Source organism: Amblyomma maculatum, chromosome 6 (assembly GCF_055883805.1).
Source record: "Amblyomma maculatum isolate TAMU_Amacu chromosome 6, ASM5588380v1, whole genome shotgun sequence".
Taxonomy (NCBI): Eukaryota; Metazoa; Arthropoda; class Arachnida; order Ixodida; family Ixodidae; genus Amblyomma; species Amblyomma maculatum.
Window position 1 is genome coordinate 133,410,097 of NC_139349.1, and position 17,387 is coordinate 133,427,483.

Here is a 17,387-nt window from a genome sequence, read left to right on the forward strand (position 1 = left end):
ACACAAGAGGTTAAGGAAGTGCTCACCGGGCCACGAGTGTCATAAGTGAGCTAGGATACCTTGGAGACGGCTGATACGGGTGAACGAACTGTGGCACGTTGCCGGTGGTGCGTCGAAGCGCCGAGAGGGATCCAGGTGGTAGTGAAAGCGGAGAGGACCACAGGAAGATGCCAGTGGCCAGCAGCCCCAGGAACTTGGTATAAAAAAAAAGAGAGTAGCCTGGTCTTAATGCATGCGTTCCAAGGGGACCCGTCTGCAGCATAGACCCACAGTCGGTCTCGTCGGCTTGCACCCCCAAGCTTGACGGAATACCCCATCCTCCGCTGCGCCGCTCCCTTCACAACTCGGTTTCCAGCACGTCAGGTCTCCGCTCCTCGTGCAAGCTATTTCATCGTCGTCGCCTTGCCAGAATCATTTCGCACGTGCGCACGCGCAACGCTGGGCTGGCACATTCAGCGCTTCGTTGGTGACGCACCACACTCAAAATCCCCGGACGATCAGTTGTGCTGCTCGCAGAGTCTGGTACAATGAGGAGGGTCCCTTACTCTTAGGTCGGCTACTTTTCGGAGAAGGTATGGGACACTTCCGTAGCATGCAGTTCCACGAACTCGATGACAGGCTTGAGCTCCTGCTGTTGGCTACATTCACGTCTTAAAGGGCAGGTTCAATTCTTCGTCGCCGCACTGTACAAAACGTAAAACTGAGCAAGGCACAAGACACAGGAGAGGAACAAATAGGAGGAGCTCAGACTAACGACTTATCTTCAAAAGCAAAACGCATCCACCACAAACACTCAAAGCACCATACCCAAAGGAATCATCTTGTCAAAACAAGAAAGTGAAGCTCTTTTTTATACAGGTGTATCGATGCTTCACTAACACATTTATCAATAAGGCCCATAAATTACAATGTACAAGGCTTCAATGATTCTCGTGCATTTCTGTCCCTTCTAGGCCTAGTCTTAGTATGCGCGAAAAGTGGCTTGCGTTTTTCTTTTTCTTTTTTCTTCTTTTAACAAGACTGGCAGTGTCTTGGAAATTGCTCCACACAATGGGAAGTCAGCGAGTTCATGTGCTCTTGGAGACGCTTAATATTGCAGCGTCCCGTCTGCCCTACTTATACGGTACCCTAGCTGAGAGGAATCTCATAACTTCCAGTCTGCAAGGCACGTACCCGGATCTGTGGTTGATTCCACACCCTGCTTTCATCTGATTATGTTTGTTTTCATTCGTTTAAAGGCATCGAATTTTTTTTACACCTTCCTCCTGCCATGCGATATCTTGTGCACAACACTAACAGAGAAAGTTTCGCAATACGAAAATGTCCAGCAGGCACTGCATCGCCGTTCGTAGGGGACTTATGCAAAGGTCTTGCTGGAAGCGTCTCACTTGGAGGCTTGACTCCTGTCGACTTGGGGCCATCTGCTTGGTTCGAGCCCATTTCAGAACATGTCGAACAAACACATGTTGTTGGCGAGCCTCACAACAATGCTGCATCCATGCCCACACAATGACCAGCCTGTCATATTCCTGTCACAAATTCCGCCTGTCACTTGTGCTGCTGTGCTCGTATATGGCGAGTAGATTGTCTTTCGAAACCATCTGTTCCGCAAAAGGTCCAGGGGTCATGTCGGTGCGCATTGATCAGCGTGGGGTGGCAAGTGCCGGTACAGCATCGTTTTTGAGTGGCATAGTATATCTTCGATGAATTCACTGCGTAGTTGTCCTACCTGTTGGGGTACCCCTCAGCGTCTGAGACGCTTTGAAAACACACCAATTGAGCTTTTCGCCTTTTTGCAGTGGCAAGTAAGGCTACGACAAATATTATCTAGCTTACCTTTCTGAAAATATTGTCAACAGGCTATTTGGCACGCGCCCACAATGTGAGACACATCGCAGAGGAAATGCAGGAAACGTCCATCCATATTCGAGTCAAGAGCGAGGAATCTTGTTTTTCTCCGACATTCCGACATGTCCACTTTGACGTGTCGGTGACAGCTCCGTCATAACTACTGTAATATTCGGAGCACCATGCTGCAGCTCGAGAGCCTTGGGAGTGAAGCCAGCAGCAGCAATCTTGGTGTAAAACTAGCAACTTGCTTCACACATTTATGAAAGACTGGCACAAATATTATAAGCACTGTATGCTGATACAGCACTGCCTCGTTCTGTCATTATTTCAATGTGCGCGAAAGCATCCAAGTTTATATGTTGACACATTGAAACCAAGTGAGTATACCAACCCTTTCAACAGCGGATGTATCTTTGAAGGCGTTTGGATTGTCTTCAGGGCAACATCGTTGTAACTAGTCGCTTAGTACTCCTAAGTAATCTGACTTGGCTGCAAGTGAGCTAGGGAAACAGTTTGATATTACACATTATGCTCCTGGCTTTGGAGCTCGCTCTTTGGAGAAGGTTGTTCATTGACCATGTTCTTGAATATCCAACCTCGCATAGGAATTCTTGCAGCTAATTCAGTGATGTTGGAACGATAGCTGCGGAATAGGAGGAAGTGAACTGGATGCCTTGTCAGTTGATTTGGGCTTTTGCTGAAGACAGTGGCTTCTAGCGTAATGCTCCACCAATTCCACAGTTCATAACACACCACTTTATTGCAGACCAAGATAATTGGTTGAAATCAGTCTGAGAGAGCATGTCGCTGGAGCTGACGACAGCGCAGTGCTGTGAGTAGTACAAACACAGGGCTTGTATTGCAGTGTAAACAGAAAGATAAGTGGCAGTCTATGTGGAATAATGAAGAAAAAATAATAAATTGCACCTCGTAAAACCTGTAATAGAAGAATGAAAATCGAGCACACAAGAGCAACATTTCATGGAAGTGACAGTATGCCGTCTCCGTATAGGACACACATCTTATAATTGTTTGCTAAAGAAACACGATGAGCCCACTTGTGAAGAATGAGGAGAGGTGCTCACAGGTAACCACATCCTAATTACATGCCCAAACCTTGAGTCACTACGGAGAAAGCGTTTACAATGTTCTACAATCATGCAATCCCTTACCACCCCTGCTTACTCTTAGTAGAAAACACAATCGTAGACTTAACAAGGACTTTTAGTTTTCTTAAAGAAGGAGCACACCCGATTTCCCATTTTTTCACAACAAAAATTTTAACCTTGCGCTTGGCGCATGATAGTCTCACAAGCAGTTTTTTTTTATTTATTTGCAATACTGCCAGTCTCTAGTTGAGACTATAGCAGGTGGGCATTACATGCATAATATCGACAAAATGATGATGACAAGAAATAAAGCAGCTCTACAAAGATACAGTATTAGACAATTCTTAAAGCACAAAAAACTGAAAATGTTTTATCAAATTCGCACAAACAGCTCACAAATAAAGAACACATACAAGTTCAAAAACGAAACAATGGGATAACAGGCTGTCGACTGCGTTAAACAAGCGAACGAAAAAAGAAAGCGAAATTTGTAACCGAATAATGTCAGGTCACACCGTGGCCTGTAGTTTGGAACAAAAACTTGAAAATGAGTCAGCGTTAGTAACAGATGAGTGCAGGCAATTCCATTCGCTTGTTGCCAACGGGAAGAAAGAATGTTTGAATGCATCACTGTGACATGAAAATTCGGTTAGCGTGAACGCGTGATGGTTTCTTAACTCTCGCTTATGTGATAATGAAACATACTGTGATAAGTCGATGTTAAAGGCGTTATGTAGTAGTTGATATAAAAATTTTAATCGCGCCAACTTTGCTCTTGCTGATAGCGTTTCGAGCCCGGATATTACAGCTAGTTCGGTTGGTGAATCTGTTCGCTTGTATTTGTTATGAATGAATCTTAGTGCTTTACGCTGTATTCTTTCAAGCCTCGAAATGTTAGTAAGAGACTGGGGAAACCAAACAGTGTTAGCATATTCTAGTACTGGTCTAATAAAAGTCTTATAAGCTAAAAGTTTAGTTTGTGCAGGGGCTAGGCGAATACACCTTCTAAGAAAAAATAACTTGCGCAATGCTGTAGCAGTGATGTTACTTATGTGTTCGTTCCATCTAAGATCTGAAGTCAGTGTGACGCCTAAATATTTGCGTTTGTTAACAAAGGTAAGTGGAATGTCATTCATTTTATACACGAAATTAGAAGGCTGTTTTTTCCTGGTTACTGCCATTGCTACGGATTTCTTTGTGTTGATTGACATCTGCCAGTTATTGCACCATTCAGCGATTTTTTCTAATGACCTGTTGAGAATGACATGATCTTCGTGGCTTCTTATTTCTCTGTATATTATGCAGTCGTCAGCAAAGAGTTTGATCTTACAGTTAATATTGGCAGTAATATCGTTAATAAAGATAAGAAATAACAGGGGTCCCAGAACAGAGCCTTGAGGAACTCCGGATGTGACTGCTACCGATCTGGATTGCACGTGGTGGTAGAATACGAATTGTGACCGTTGATGCAAAAAGTCCTCTATCCAAGCCAATATTTCGCTATCACCAATGAAGCCTCGCAACTTTGCGATTAGTTATGAATGACACACGCAGTCAAATGCTTTAGCGAAATCGAGTAATATAATGTCAGTTTGGCTGCAGTTATCAATATTTAAAGCGAGGTCGTGAACAACTTCCGTTAATTGAGTAATGGTAGATAGGCCGCGGCGAAACCCATGCTGATTACGTGATAATAAGTTAAAGCGTTCTAAGAACTCAGTTAGGTGTTCAGAAATTATATGTTCCAACAATTTACACGCAGTGCTAGTCAGTGATATTGGCCTAAAATTCGATACTAAAGAAGTACTGCCTGATTTATGGATTGGTAATACCTTGGCTATTTTCCAGTCATCTGGCAGTTTGCAGGTACTAAGGGATTTACGGTAGATGAGACCTAGGAACTTGCTGCATGGTTCGCCGTACCGTTTTAAAAAGGCGTTTGGAATTTCATCGGGACCGGTTGCTTTCTTATCGTCCAGGCCAAGAAGAAGATTAAAAATGCCGGCGTCGGTAATGACAAGAGGATCAATTTTTGAAACATCATATATTTCTGTAATGGGTATAGAGCAGTTATCCACTCTAAACACTGAGCGAAAAAAATCATTATGCGCATTTGCCACTTTAACCCTCTCCCCGACTGGTAGATGAGAGGCATCGCTTTTATCCCCGCCAAAATGTTTCCAGAACCGTTGCGGGTTATTGGTGAGGAAATCTGGAAGTGTAACCTGGAAGTAGTGTTGTTTGGCTTGTTTTGCTTTTTGTTTAAAGTCTGGAATAACGTTTGTTAGTTTAGTTTTTTTTAAGAGCTGTTGTTCCTTTCGATTTAATGTTTTGTCGAAGCGTCTTAACACGACGTTTTGCTTGAATGACTTCACGAGTAATCCAGGGATTTTTTGTTGCGGGCCTTTTTGTTAACAGGGGGACAAAATGAGATATGCAGTGAGTTACAATCTTTTTAAACATGAGCCAAAGAGCGTTGATATCAGTATCTATAATAAGGGAAAATGCGGAAAAGGAGTTAAGTTCGTGTTCTAGATAGGTAAGGATGCTTGCATCGTTAGCTCTCTTAAACTTCGGTATTATTGTTAAATCAGTTCGAGGTATGTCGGTAATTCCCAGGGGTAGAATACAAATCGGAATGTCATGGTCGGAGATACCTTTGATGATGTTATTCTGGGTCCTGTCCAAGGGAAAGTATCGTGTGTTCGCGTTGGACATGTCACTGTTTGGCGAAGGCTGAAACTTAGCATTAAATCGACTATCGCATGAGATGCAGGGGATGAGGGATTCATGTGAGTCCAATCCATTTCAGGAAGGTTAAAATCACTCATTAGTATCACACGTGAATTTCTACTGCGAATGTGGCGTTGCATGAACTCTTGAACAAAACATATGCTCTCGTGCCCCAATGAAGGGCTTCGATAAACACATCCTACAAAAATATGACCACCATTGGTTGACACCTTACAAAATATGGCCTCAGCATCCTCAACTTCTGGTAATACGACGAAAGAAATGTATTTTTTTATTAGTAATGCTACACCACCACCACGTGTCTGTCTATCTTTACGAATTACAGAATAGTTTGGAGGGGCGATTTCTCGGTTCGAGATATCTGCCGACAGCCAAGTTTCAGTGATGCCTACAATATCAGGTTCGTATACTAGAAGCAAGTTTTCGAGAAGATCAGTTTTGTTGAGGATGCTTCGGGCATTTATATTTAATATGGTTACATCTTTGAACGTGCCTTGCGACGGGTGACTGGTCCGCTCACGGCGTCGTTTTTTTCTAACGGAACTATGTCGCCTCTTTCATCATCCCATACATATATGCGGCTATTGATATAAAGTTTGTCAAATGCTAGTGATACCTTTGCTTTTTTATCACGGTGAGGTTTAGATTTTTCCCACAACTTTTTGCGTATTTCTCTTATTTTTGGCGAGAAATCTTCCCCGATCGAGAAGTCCGTATCCTTTAGTTTGAAACCCTTTTTCAGAATTGCTGTCTTTTGTCTCCAGTCCAGGAGTCCAAGGATGACCGGCCGCGTTTTATTTGGTCCCGGTCTACCTAAACGGTGAATTCGCTCGATGTCCACTGGTTCTAGTTCTAGGGTGTCCTGTATTATTTCTTTATTCACAGCGCTTTCAAGAATTTCGTTGGTCTCTTCTTCAATTTCACGGAGGCCGTATATGATCAGATTGGAACGCCTGCTACGATTGTCTAGATCGTCAATTCGTTTTTCAAGCTTATCGATGACACATTCCATATCCGCTAATTTTTGCTGAAAGCAGGCAACAGAATTTTCCAGTCTGGTAAGAGTGTTTAGTTTTTTATCAATGTCGGCTAGTTTTATCTCCTTAATTCTTTTATGTCTAAGGCTATTTCCTTCAGTTGCTTAGCTATTAGTGCTATATCTGGTCCAGGGTTCGTCTCTATGTCCCCTCCCAACAGCAATAGCTTTCGCAAACATGATATCATGGAAAACACAAACCCAGCAAGCCGCGGGCACGGCAGCACCACCAAACACAGGTCATTTGAACGAAAACATTTTCCGTATTGCTTCCTCACCTGCACGATGAAAGAAAACGGATTCTGAGCGAACCGCATCTCGGAAGTGCCGCCGTGTCCAGTGCCAGCCGTAGGTCCACCGCTGACATATATCAGCCAGTCCAGCGGTGGCGCCCTTGTTGCTGAGGCGCAGATGATCCGCAGCTTGTCTCCGATGGGTGGGGCAGATGGAATGCCTTTGTTGTCGAGGGAGGTAGATAATACGGCACGTGAAAAGCTGTGTCGTTGATCCCTCGTTCCGTCCGGAGTACGCTGGTATGTCCCATGCTCCCAGTCGTGGCGTGAAGCAGCAGGACGACCAGACACTGTACGATGAAAGAAAACGGATTCTGAGCGAACCGCATCTCGGAAGTGCCGCCGTGCCCAGTGCCAGCCGTAGGTCCGCCGCTGACATATATCAGCCAGTCCAGCGGTGGCGCTCTTGTTTGCTGAGGCGCAGATGATCCGCAGCTTGTCTCCGATGGGTGGGGCAGATGGAATGCCTTTGTTGTCGAGGGAGGTAGATAATACGGCACGTGAAAAGCTGTGTCGTTGATCCCTCGTTCCGTCCGGAGTACGCTGGTATGTCCCGTGCTCCCAGTCGTGGCGTGAAGCAGCAGGACGACCAGACACTGCACGATGAAAGAAAACGGATTCTGAGCGAACCGCATCTCGGAAGTGCCGCCGTGCCCAGTGCCAGCCGTAGGTCCGCCGCTGACATATATCAGCCAGTCCAGCGGTGGCGCTCTTGTTTGCTGAGGCGCAGATGATCCGCAGCTTGTCTCCGATGGGTGGGGCAGATGGAATGCCTTTGTTGTCGAGGGAGGTAGATAATACGGCACGTGAAAAGCTGTGTCGTTGATCCCTCGTTCCGTCCGGAGTACGCTGGTATGTCCCGTGCTCCCAGTCGTGGCGTGAAGCAGCAGGACGACCAGACACTGCACGATGAAAGAAAACGGATTCTGAGCGAACCGCATCTCGGAAGTGCAGTTCTCCACGAATCACGTGGATCGCAGTTAATGTGTGCTTCTATAAGTACTGCAGTTTGGCGCAAATGATCTATCAGCGAGGAGCGTCTGCACCTCGAACTCGGCGTGCCTAGACTTGGACACCTTTGAAGAACCTTGCTCTTCGTGCAGTGACTTGCCGTTCCTAGTTTCCAGTAGTAGGCGCCGCAATCAGTGTGAAGAAGCGCAAGCGCTGTGAGAAGTACAGGAACCGGAGGGCTAGGTGCAGGGAAGTGGAGGTCACCATCGTTTCCAGGCACGGCCTGTGTAGGTAGCACTTGGGGCAATTGTATAGAAGGCTGTGAAAAAGCCGCCCCCACTTATGCTTCGTTATCATAACAAGATTTGAGGGGGCTGAGGGGCTTATCATGTCGCATTGCAAGCGCGGAGGCGTCATTTGCTTGCACACCTCTTTTCTCCTGAAAGGTTAGCACACTGCTCAGACTGGGAGGCGCAGATAAGGAACCTTACAAGCCGCAGTTTCATCTGAGCCTAATTCTCCCAGGTGCCATGAGCCTTACAATAAACAGCCACTGATGCAACATTATGGGCGATGTCATCCTCGCGCCTCAGCAAGGTCCTACCTGTAGAGTGCGTTCAGAAGGCAGCGGTTATCTTCCTTCGGTAAGGAAGTTGCCTTGTTTCTACAGGGGTGTGGTGTACTTGACCGATATTGGGCTCCATAGTGGGGGATATGTCATGGAACTCACGCCCCATGGAAGTCAAACCTGATTTCCTCTAACAGAATGCCAAGGTTGTTTTGGATGGTCTCAGACTTTTCTTGTTTCACTTGGCGATCAGGTGACGGTCGGCTAATTTGGTCGACAAAAGCAGCTTCCCCGGCTTAGATGCAAGTGCAATATACTGTTACGGGGCGGCAAGCCGGAGAACAGGGTGCCAGGTCGGAGAGCAGGGAGAAGAGCGCCAGGTGGTATAGAAGCGGAGAGGATCACAGGAAGAACCGGTGGACTCCATCCAGCCAGCAGCCCCAGGAACTTGGCATCACCACGAAAAGTAGCCAGGTGGTAACAGGCTTAACGCAGACTCGGTTTCCAGCACGCCAGCTCCTCGTTCCCCCGCCACTTCGTCGTCGCGTTTATACGTGCACGCACGCAACGGTGGATTGGCACATGAGCTCTCCGACGAACTACACTCACGAATCTCCCATCGAATTGTTGTGCACATCACAGAGCTCTGGCATGACGATGAGTATGGATCCTTTGCTGTTAGCAGGACTGCTTTTCGCGAAAGGGATGGGGCACCTCCTCCGCAGCATGGCGTTCCGCGAAGTCAGTGACAGGCCTGACTGAGTCCATTGTCTTTGCGCGCGACTTGGTCATTCCGAACGTTTAAAAACTTACGTCCCAAAGTGCAAGATGCCGCATATTTGTCAACAGAGGTGGCCAAAAGTGATACGTTATCAAGCTGAGAAAAAAAAAACGAAGACGGATTTTCGCGGAGCACCCGGTTATGTGCTTCTATTTAAGCCTTATAAAATGATGTGGTCTGTCTCAGCCGACTGCTTCGCCGGACCGGCGGCTCTGGCGGCCGAACGTTAGCGCCCTGCTCCACCCTCAACTACGGCAGCGCTGCATTCAGATGTATCGCCACTGCGGGTCACTCCTTGCTCAAATACGCCGGCCGTAACAAGTACGGTCGGAAATAGTTTCATTCTGCTGTAGGCAAAATACTCCTGTTGTGGCTGGCTCGCTGCCGCCCTTGCACTGGATGATTCAGCTTCTATGCCCACATTGATTGTATCCACGTGAACCTGGACAGATGGTGTTTTCAAGCGCTGCAGTAAATAATTTTCCTTCATGCTGCTGCTGTTTTGTCCAAATATTGAAAGCGACACCATCGTCCATGGGATGCGTCAACAGCGCGACATGTCGCGAAAAGTTCACGAAACGCCGGACTGACGTCTTTCTTCTCAGGCCGGATGAGTCGATGGCTAATGAAGTGGTTCTAAACAGGAGTGAATTATTACCAAAATGACCTTTTCCCGTTCGTACCATTTCTACTCGGGGGGCAGCAACTTACCGCCACCTACAAACTAATAACTTTCCTTCACCATCTCTCCTAAACTTCTCTTACCCCCTCCCCTTTATTCCCCAGACAGAGGGGAGCGGGCAGCGGTCTACCACATGGTTTTGGCACGCCAGGTTACCCCTTCTATTTGTCCACTCCCTCGCCCCTGCATAGAAGGTTGGGAGGCCGCCCTGAAGGACCTCTGCCCGGAGCGCCAGCAACGGCTGGCTCACCGCACGGTTACTGCAGTCTCGGCGAACAGGACCTCCCCCTCCCCTCCCCCCGCTGACTGAATAAAATAAAAATGTTTTGTCCTCCGCCTCCCTTTAGTAACGCGATGCCAGCCGTTCTTTATGCCTGTAGCACAGATAGACACTGGAGGCGGTCCTCCTAAGTTGGGATAGCACAACGTCGTTTAAGCAGGATAGGCCATTTCAGGCCTTCGTTCGGAACTTCACGACCGTCATTGCACCTCTGACGCGACTTCTCGCCGCGCACAGTGATCGACGTCCAACACTGCATGGAGTTCCTGTTATCTACTTCACTATAAATATCAACAGGTTTGTTGCCTTTTAGCGTCTCAAAATAATTTTTGAAGGAAAGTCAAACATCTGTCCTGCGTGTATATGATGGATTCTGTGTGGCCAAACAGTGGGCTGCAGTGTGTGTGTCCTATGGCACTCATGCTCGCTGGAAGGAAGCAAGCAGGTCACTGTGCTCCATGTAGTAACCTGAATATATAAGCACATAAGGTGCTGATGGAGCTTATCATAGGAGGTTGTGGCCAATTACTGCACCAGGGTGGCCAACTCCTGTTCTGGTGAGGGAGTGCGTTGCCGGAGGTGTTCACCGGCATCAGGTCGCACCCCAAACTTGTGTATGCAATTCCATCGACACGCGGATTTTTTTTTTTCCGGTGGAGAATTGCGCGGCACCGGGATTTGAGCCCCGGTCCTCTTGCATGCGAGGCGGATGTTCTACCGCTACGCCACTGCTGCATTCTTAGGTTAGAAAGTTAGGTGGGCGGATGAGATTAAGAAGTTCGCAGGGGTCAAGTGGATGCGGCTAGCACAGAACCGGGTTAAGTGGAGAAATATGGGAGAGGCCTTCGCCCTGCAGTGGGTATAATCAGGCTGATGATGATGATGAAGGTGCTGATGTAGATATTTGTTTGGTTTGGTTTGGTTTGTGGGGTTTAACGTCCCAAAGCAACTCAGGCTATGAGAGACGCCGTAGTGGAGGACTCCGGAAATTTCGACCACCTGGGGTTCTTTAACGTGCACTGACATCGCACAGCACACGGGCGCCTGTACAACACGTGATGCGCACAGTCATGACGTACTATCGGGGACAAAAGTCTCCGGACCGCCAAGCACAAGCAGCCGGAGCAGCGGGGAGCGTATCGCCGCGCGCTCTCGCGGTGACGTATCTGGTGACGAGACTGACGCTCTGTGCATGCGCGTCCTTCCTTATCTGCGAGCATGCCTATTTACTCGTTCGGAGCCGCCGCTCGTCGGTCGTCGGTAAGCGCCGGTAGGCGCCGTTGCCGCAGCGGCACGCTGCTGACTCATCGGCGCTGTCAGGCGCCTGTCGCTCGCTTGCCCATGCGCTTGCATACGCCTATGATAACGCTCGTCGCCTGTGTTCGCCAATTTTCGGCCACAATAAAGCAATAAAGAAGCGATTGAAAAGTCGCAAAGAGCACATTTAGAGCGTCAGTTGTGCTCTGCTGCCTGCCTAGAGTAGAATGGTTAGGCAGGACGCTTTTAACTTGGAGCGAGCAATTAGCAATGAAGAAAATAAATCCGCATAATGTTGTGGACTGGGGGATAAAACTTTTAGGAGGCTTACACTTCGCCTTAAGAGTAGATGCAATATCGCCTTCTTTATCTTTCTTTCTCGTTTATTTATTACAAAGCACCAATTGCCAGTCACTATCCTGGTTACACATTTCGATATATTACGCTACTCGCTGACATGCGCACGATTTTTTTCAGTGCAATGAAGCCCCGTAACGCCAGCTTTTTTATTCCGCGGATCATTTTATATTTAATAACTTTAATTGGTAATCACTATAACACCACTGCACATCTTAAAAGTACCTTACAAAGTCATAAACACCACTAAAGTCATAAGCACCAAAGTCATAAACGGAGCAGGATCGACCCCTCATGCCAGATGATTTTTTTTTCTCCTTCGCTTGAAACTTCCAGTATTCTTTCCAACTGACACACGGCGATGACGCCAGATTTTCAGCGGAACAAGCTATCCAGTAATATAGGCAACAAGCTTCGCGGTCGAAACTCACTTCTGAGTCGGATATCAAACGATCAATTTGTGCATGAGACATCGCTAGCGCGAACACGTGTTGCCCAATTGTTTCAGGTGATGTGCGCTCGGTATCATCCTTAACGCTAATGGCGTGTCTTAAAAACACGGGAAAAATATGTGGTTGGACTACGATTGCTATATGCAGTAATTTGAAGGAATTAGAAATAATATGGATTCGAAGTGTTTTATTGAACTAGTGACTGGTGAAATGTCCCTGCAAGGCGATCACTTGCGCTATCCGCCGTGGCATTGAGGTGTAGAGCGATGTAATCATATCATTCTTCCTTCACTGCATCGCACAAGGAGTCGGCCGTGGTGGGAATATCCCGGCGAGTGCTGAGTTGCTGTTTGATTAGGCCCCATACATTTTTGAGGTCAGCTCCTTTGGGGGGTAAGATTAACTGGCGCACTACGTGGCTGTCGAGGAGTGCTGTCACTTTACGGGCGGTGTGGACTGGACTTCTGTCCTGCTGGAACTGAAAGTCACCATCAGGGAAAGGGCCGTCGAGAACGAATGGCAAGAGATGGCAAGTGATAATGTTGCAGTATTCTTCTGACGTAAATGGCCCTTCGATGCGGACAAGCGGGCCGAGCCCATCCTTGCTGATCGCCCCCCAAACGTTTACAGTGCACCTCCCACTGCAAAAAATGCTTTGGGTGTACTCCGGGAGGTACCTAAAAGTAGAGAAATAAGAAGAAAGATGTTTTATCTCAGTAAGCAATATATGTTACACTCAAAGAAGGGAAATAGCATACGCGATCATTAGAAAAAAAAAACTCTCGACAGGACAAGGAGGAACGACCTAGACACGGCAGTGACTATTACTAAGGCGTAGTGAAGGGAATGTATTTTGCCACTACCAAAAAAGCATGCTCACATGATTACACAAAAGAAACGAAAAATAGAATGAATAAAAGAAATTACCGCTACTTCACAAAAAATCACCACGGTTCTACTACGAAACTTAAATTTCTGGTTCTTGCTATATACAATACCAGCCCTTGTTATAGAAACCTAGGTGGCCGAACCTATACCCTGACGCCTATCATATTCCAAGTGATATGCAGGGTGCAACCGGCGTGGGCACATACTACCAAATCCTTGTCTTTTAAAGTAAACTTAAGAACATTATTAAAATAGAAATTAAAAATAAGTTTGCTTCGACATCGTATGGAGGCGAGCGTTAGTACTTTATGGACGAAGACGCAGCTTGACCCGAGTTTGAGGTCTCATATGCATATAATTTGGGCATGGCATACTGAAGAAGGCAAAAATTTAGCGCAAGGAGGTACGCAGTGGAAAACTAATTACATATACCTTACAAAAACCGATATAAAATAGAAAAACTACTCGCAGAGTTTTCAGGGTGCCACTGCTAGAAATTTGCTGAAAGTTAGCTGAGAAGAGTGACCGTGTCTACAATTTTAGCCGCGAACAGGGCAGCAGATTTAACCTTCGAAATTAGCGTTTGTTTAGAGAGGCACCTTTTTGTTTTTTCAGAAAACGCCTCGTTTTTAAATAAACACACGTTTTGTGCAGTAGACTTAAGCGTGCTCACCTGCAGTTCAGTGGTCGCCACACACGCCGTTGGTGGTCCCAGCGAGTGCTGAAAGTCGATTTGTCTGAGAAGACAACTTCGCCCCAGTCTTCCACTGACCACTGCTCGACGGCTTGTGCAAAGGCCAACCTTTCTTTGCGCTGTTTATCTGTGAGGTGCGGCTTTTGTGCTGCCACACAGCTCTGCAGACCTGCTTCCTGCAATCTCCTCCGTATTGTCTTGCATGAAACATTGAGAGCAAGAGCGTCCTTTAGTTCTTTTGCGCTGAGGTCGGCAACTACCGCAGCGCCAATCAGTCTGTCCACATATTCTGTCGTTGGTCTGCCGCTGCGTTGGCCGTCACCTAACCTCCCTTCATCATTTTTATAGGCTTGTATTATCTGTTAACGGTGTCTCTTGACCTATTAGTGCGCCGGCAAATTTCCCTTTGGGAGACACCTTCTAGAAAAAAAACGCACAATGCGCCGTCGTTCTTCTAGCGGCACTTTCGACGCCATGATGCCGACTGAAGTCGGAGCTCAAGAACGGGTTGTTTCAATGCCTACAATCAGCCAGTAAACGTGGTCAGAACATAGCCTTAAAAGGAGGCTTTCATGCATTGCTAGGCAGCGCCAGTAGCACTAAAGTTCGGCAATCGGCAAGGGAGACGAAGCGAAAGTTGGATGGCCGATGACTCGCATTTCCGAAAAGATTACCAAGGTTAAAGTAATAAGGAAAAAAAAGCGTTTTCGTTGACCATAACAGATAGGAGAGTTAAGCGTTCCAAGAAGGGAAAGGTGCAACAAGTGCTACTATCTGCCATGTAAAAAACGGTGTATATCTTGAATGGGTGGCTGAGACATACGAGCGGATCCGCAACACGCCATACGCCTTCTTACGGATGCACGAGGAGCGAAAAGCGAGGCGAAATATACTTCCAGACAAAACGCAAACACATCGAGTGTAACTTGGCATCCATCACCTTGGCTACAGGAGAGTTCTAGGCTACCAGCGAGATTGTAATGCATTTTGCGTCTAGTTTCCTGAGCACTCAAAGTGCCCGTAGGGCAGTCAATCTAAAACCAGACGCGGAGGCTCAGGGGTTACGGCGTTCAGATACCGAGCCGGAGTACACGGGTTCGAACCCGACCGTGGTGGCCGACGCAAAAGGCGCCCGTGTGGTGAGCGATGTCAGTGGACATTAAAGATCCCCAGGTGGTGGAAAGTATTCCTGCGACCTCCACTACGGCACCTCTTTTTTCCTTTATTCTTTCGCTCCCTTCTCCTTACGTCGCGGTTACGTGTCTACCGAAATACGCGAGCCAGTTACCACGCCATTTCCTTTTTTCAAACCCAATTATTATTGTTATTATTATTTTTAATCACTCTGAATGTCTACAAAGCACCCATTGAGTTCGCACGGCGAGTAGGAAGATATTCTACCTTGACGGCAGTCAGTAGATTCTGAAATAGAGAGGGGGACAGTAACAACAAGAGGTGAAAACGCGATTTGGCGACAATTTAAGCGTTCAACGGCTCTTCAGCCCGGCGTACCAAGGCTAGTTAATTGTGCGGCCAGCTATTGCGAATGTATCTTGCATATTATTGTGCAACTGTGTCCTCATCCATATTGAGCGCGAGGCGAATGCTATCTTTCTAACCTGCAACCTGAGAAGGACGCTCCATGGCGTGGAACAATCTCCAATGATGTCGACTACCCTGCGTAGAGAACAGGCAGCCACACCATGCAGCCCAGTGTTGGCTACGTAGTCTCTTTGCATAGCGCCGCGCACGTGCAGTAGCCCGGGGAAGAGCGGGAAGAGCTAAGGAGTCGTCAGGGTGACGAGAAGCATAATGATCCGCCTGGCGACGAAGAGCTCAGAGATTCAGGAGGTGCATGTCCGGGTTTGACTAGTCTTCATTTACACTGGTGGTAACAGTTTGAGTCGCGAGAACAGCAGAGAAGGTATGCAGTGCTGAAGACGGTTGAATGTAGATAAACGATTGTCTGCGTGTAGAGAGTCCCATGACGTTATGAGTACGCTGCGGCGTATTCTCCGTAGACGCGAAGGAGTGAGGGAGGTAAAAATAGGGCTATGATCACTACCCTAAGTATCTGATTCAACAGCCCAACGGCGGGTGCCGGGGCCTAACCACGTATGGCCCAGGTTGAATGAGGGACAATAAACATTAATTTTAAAAAGGATCGGATTGGGGATAGAAAGAAATGATCTTTAAAGCTTCCTTGGATGTGTTCAGCCCTGGAGGAATCCCACTGGTATCCCCAAGAAGTGTGTGCGCTGCTGAAGTGTAGGCGCATTAAAGTGAATGGTATCTTCTGGGTCGAAATGCTCCCAGACATTGATGGCCTTGCAGCCGGCAGTCATGCTAGTACAAGATGGTGCCCTGGATTCATTGCTGCCACAGAGTGAGGCGCCGCGCACGCAGCCACCACCTGTAAGGCCGCAGTGAAAAGCGACTCGCACGTGGAGTCGCGCTGGCGGTTGATCCCCCCCACGCGCCGAGGCCAAGGAGCGAGCGCTGTTGTTGTTGTTTTTTTCTTTTTCTCCCCTTTTCTTGGGCGTGGGCTCGCGGGGCGCACGGGAGGCCTGGTTTGTTTCGCCCTTTCGCCCCGAGGCGTCGCCAAGACGCGAACGCAGCCGGGAACAACAATGGCACGCTTGTGCGAACCACCTTACGGCCAGCAGAGGGCGACAATAGGCGCGACCCCTGCCCCCCCCCCTTCCCCCCAAGCAGGCAATCAGCCCAGCGTTCTCCCGCTGTGCCGCGAGACATTCCACGCGACGGCGACTGTACACTGCTCTGAGACAGTGCCCCCCACCCCCTTTTCCTCGAACGGGACGGCTGAGATGAAAACGCCTCAGTCATTCGACGAGGTACGCAAATCGAAGCTACAGCAGGTGGAGATTGAGTGCGCAGGGATACCGGCGACAGCTATAATTGATACCGGTAGCGAGATAACCGTGGTTAGGAAAGGCCTCGTGCCAAGTATATGTCGGGAGCCATCCGGCTCGATAAAGCTAGTTTCGGCTTTTGGGGAGACGATTAACGCGAAACTGGTCACTCTTGCGGTAAGCATCAGGTGGCCCACCGCGCACATAGCAGGGCCCGAGGCAGTAGACATTGTATGCGCGCTTTCTGATAAGCTGGCGGAGGGAGTGGATTGTTTGCTCTCCAGGGAGGATTGGGAACTGCTTTCGGAGATAGACAGTCGCTACGAGGCACTTGTTATAAATAAGGTCTGCCCTTTGTCTGAAGCAGTTAAAGCGTCTGTCACCATGGCGGAGCAGAGCGCAAAGCTGAGCTCTACATCACACGAGGAGCTAGTGGCGGGGCCTGAGGCAGACAAACTAATGAGTGGTGAGCAGGGTGGGGCGACAGAACAGCCCTTTGAAGTAGATCTGGAAGAAAGCGAGAAGGAATATATAATCTCGATCCAGGATGACGCGGACGCA

At 47.8% G+C, this 17,387-nt stretch overlaps 1 pseudogene; it reads right to left on the minus strand.

Annotated features, from left to right (window-relative positions):
- Positions 1-6,189: 6,189 nt before the first annotated feature.
- Positions 6,190-8,731, minus strand: LOC146186786 (uncharacterized; annotated as a pseudogene).
- Positions 8,732-17,387: the final 8,656 nt, after the last annotated feature.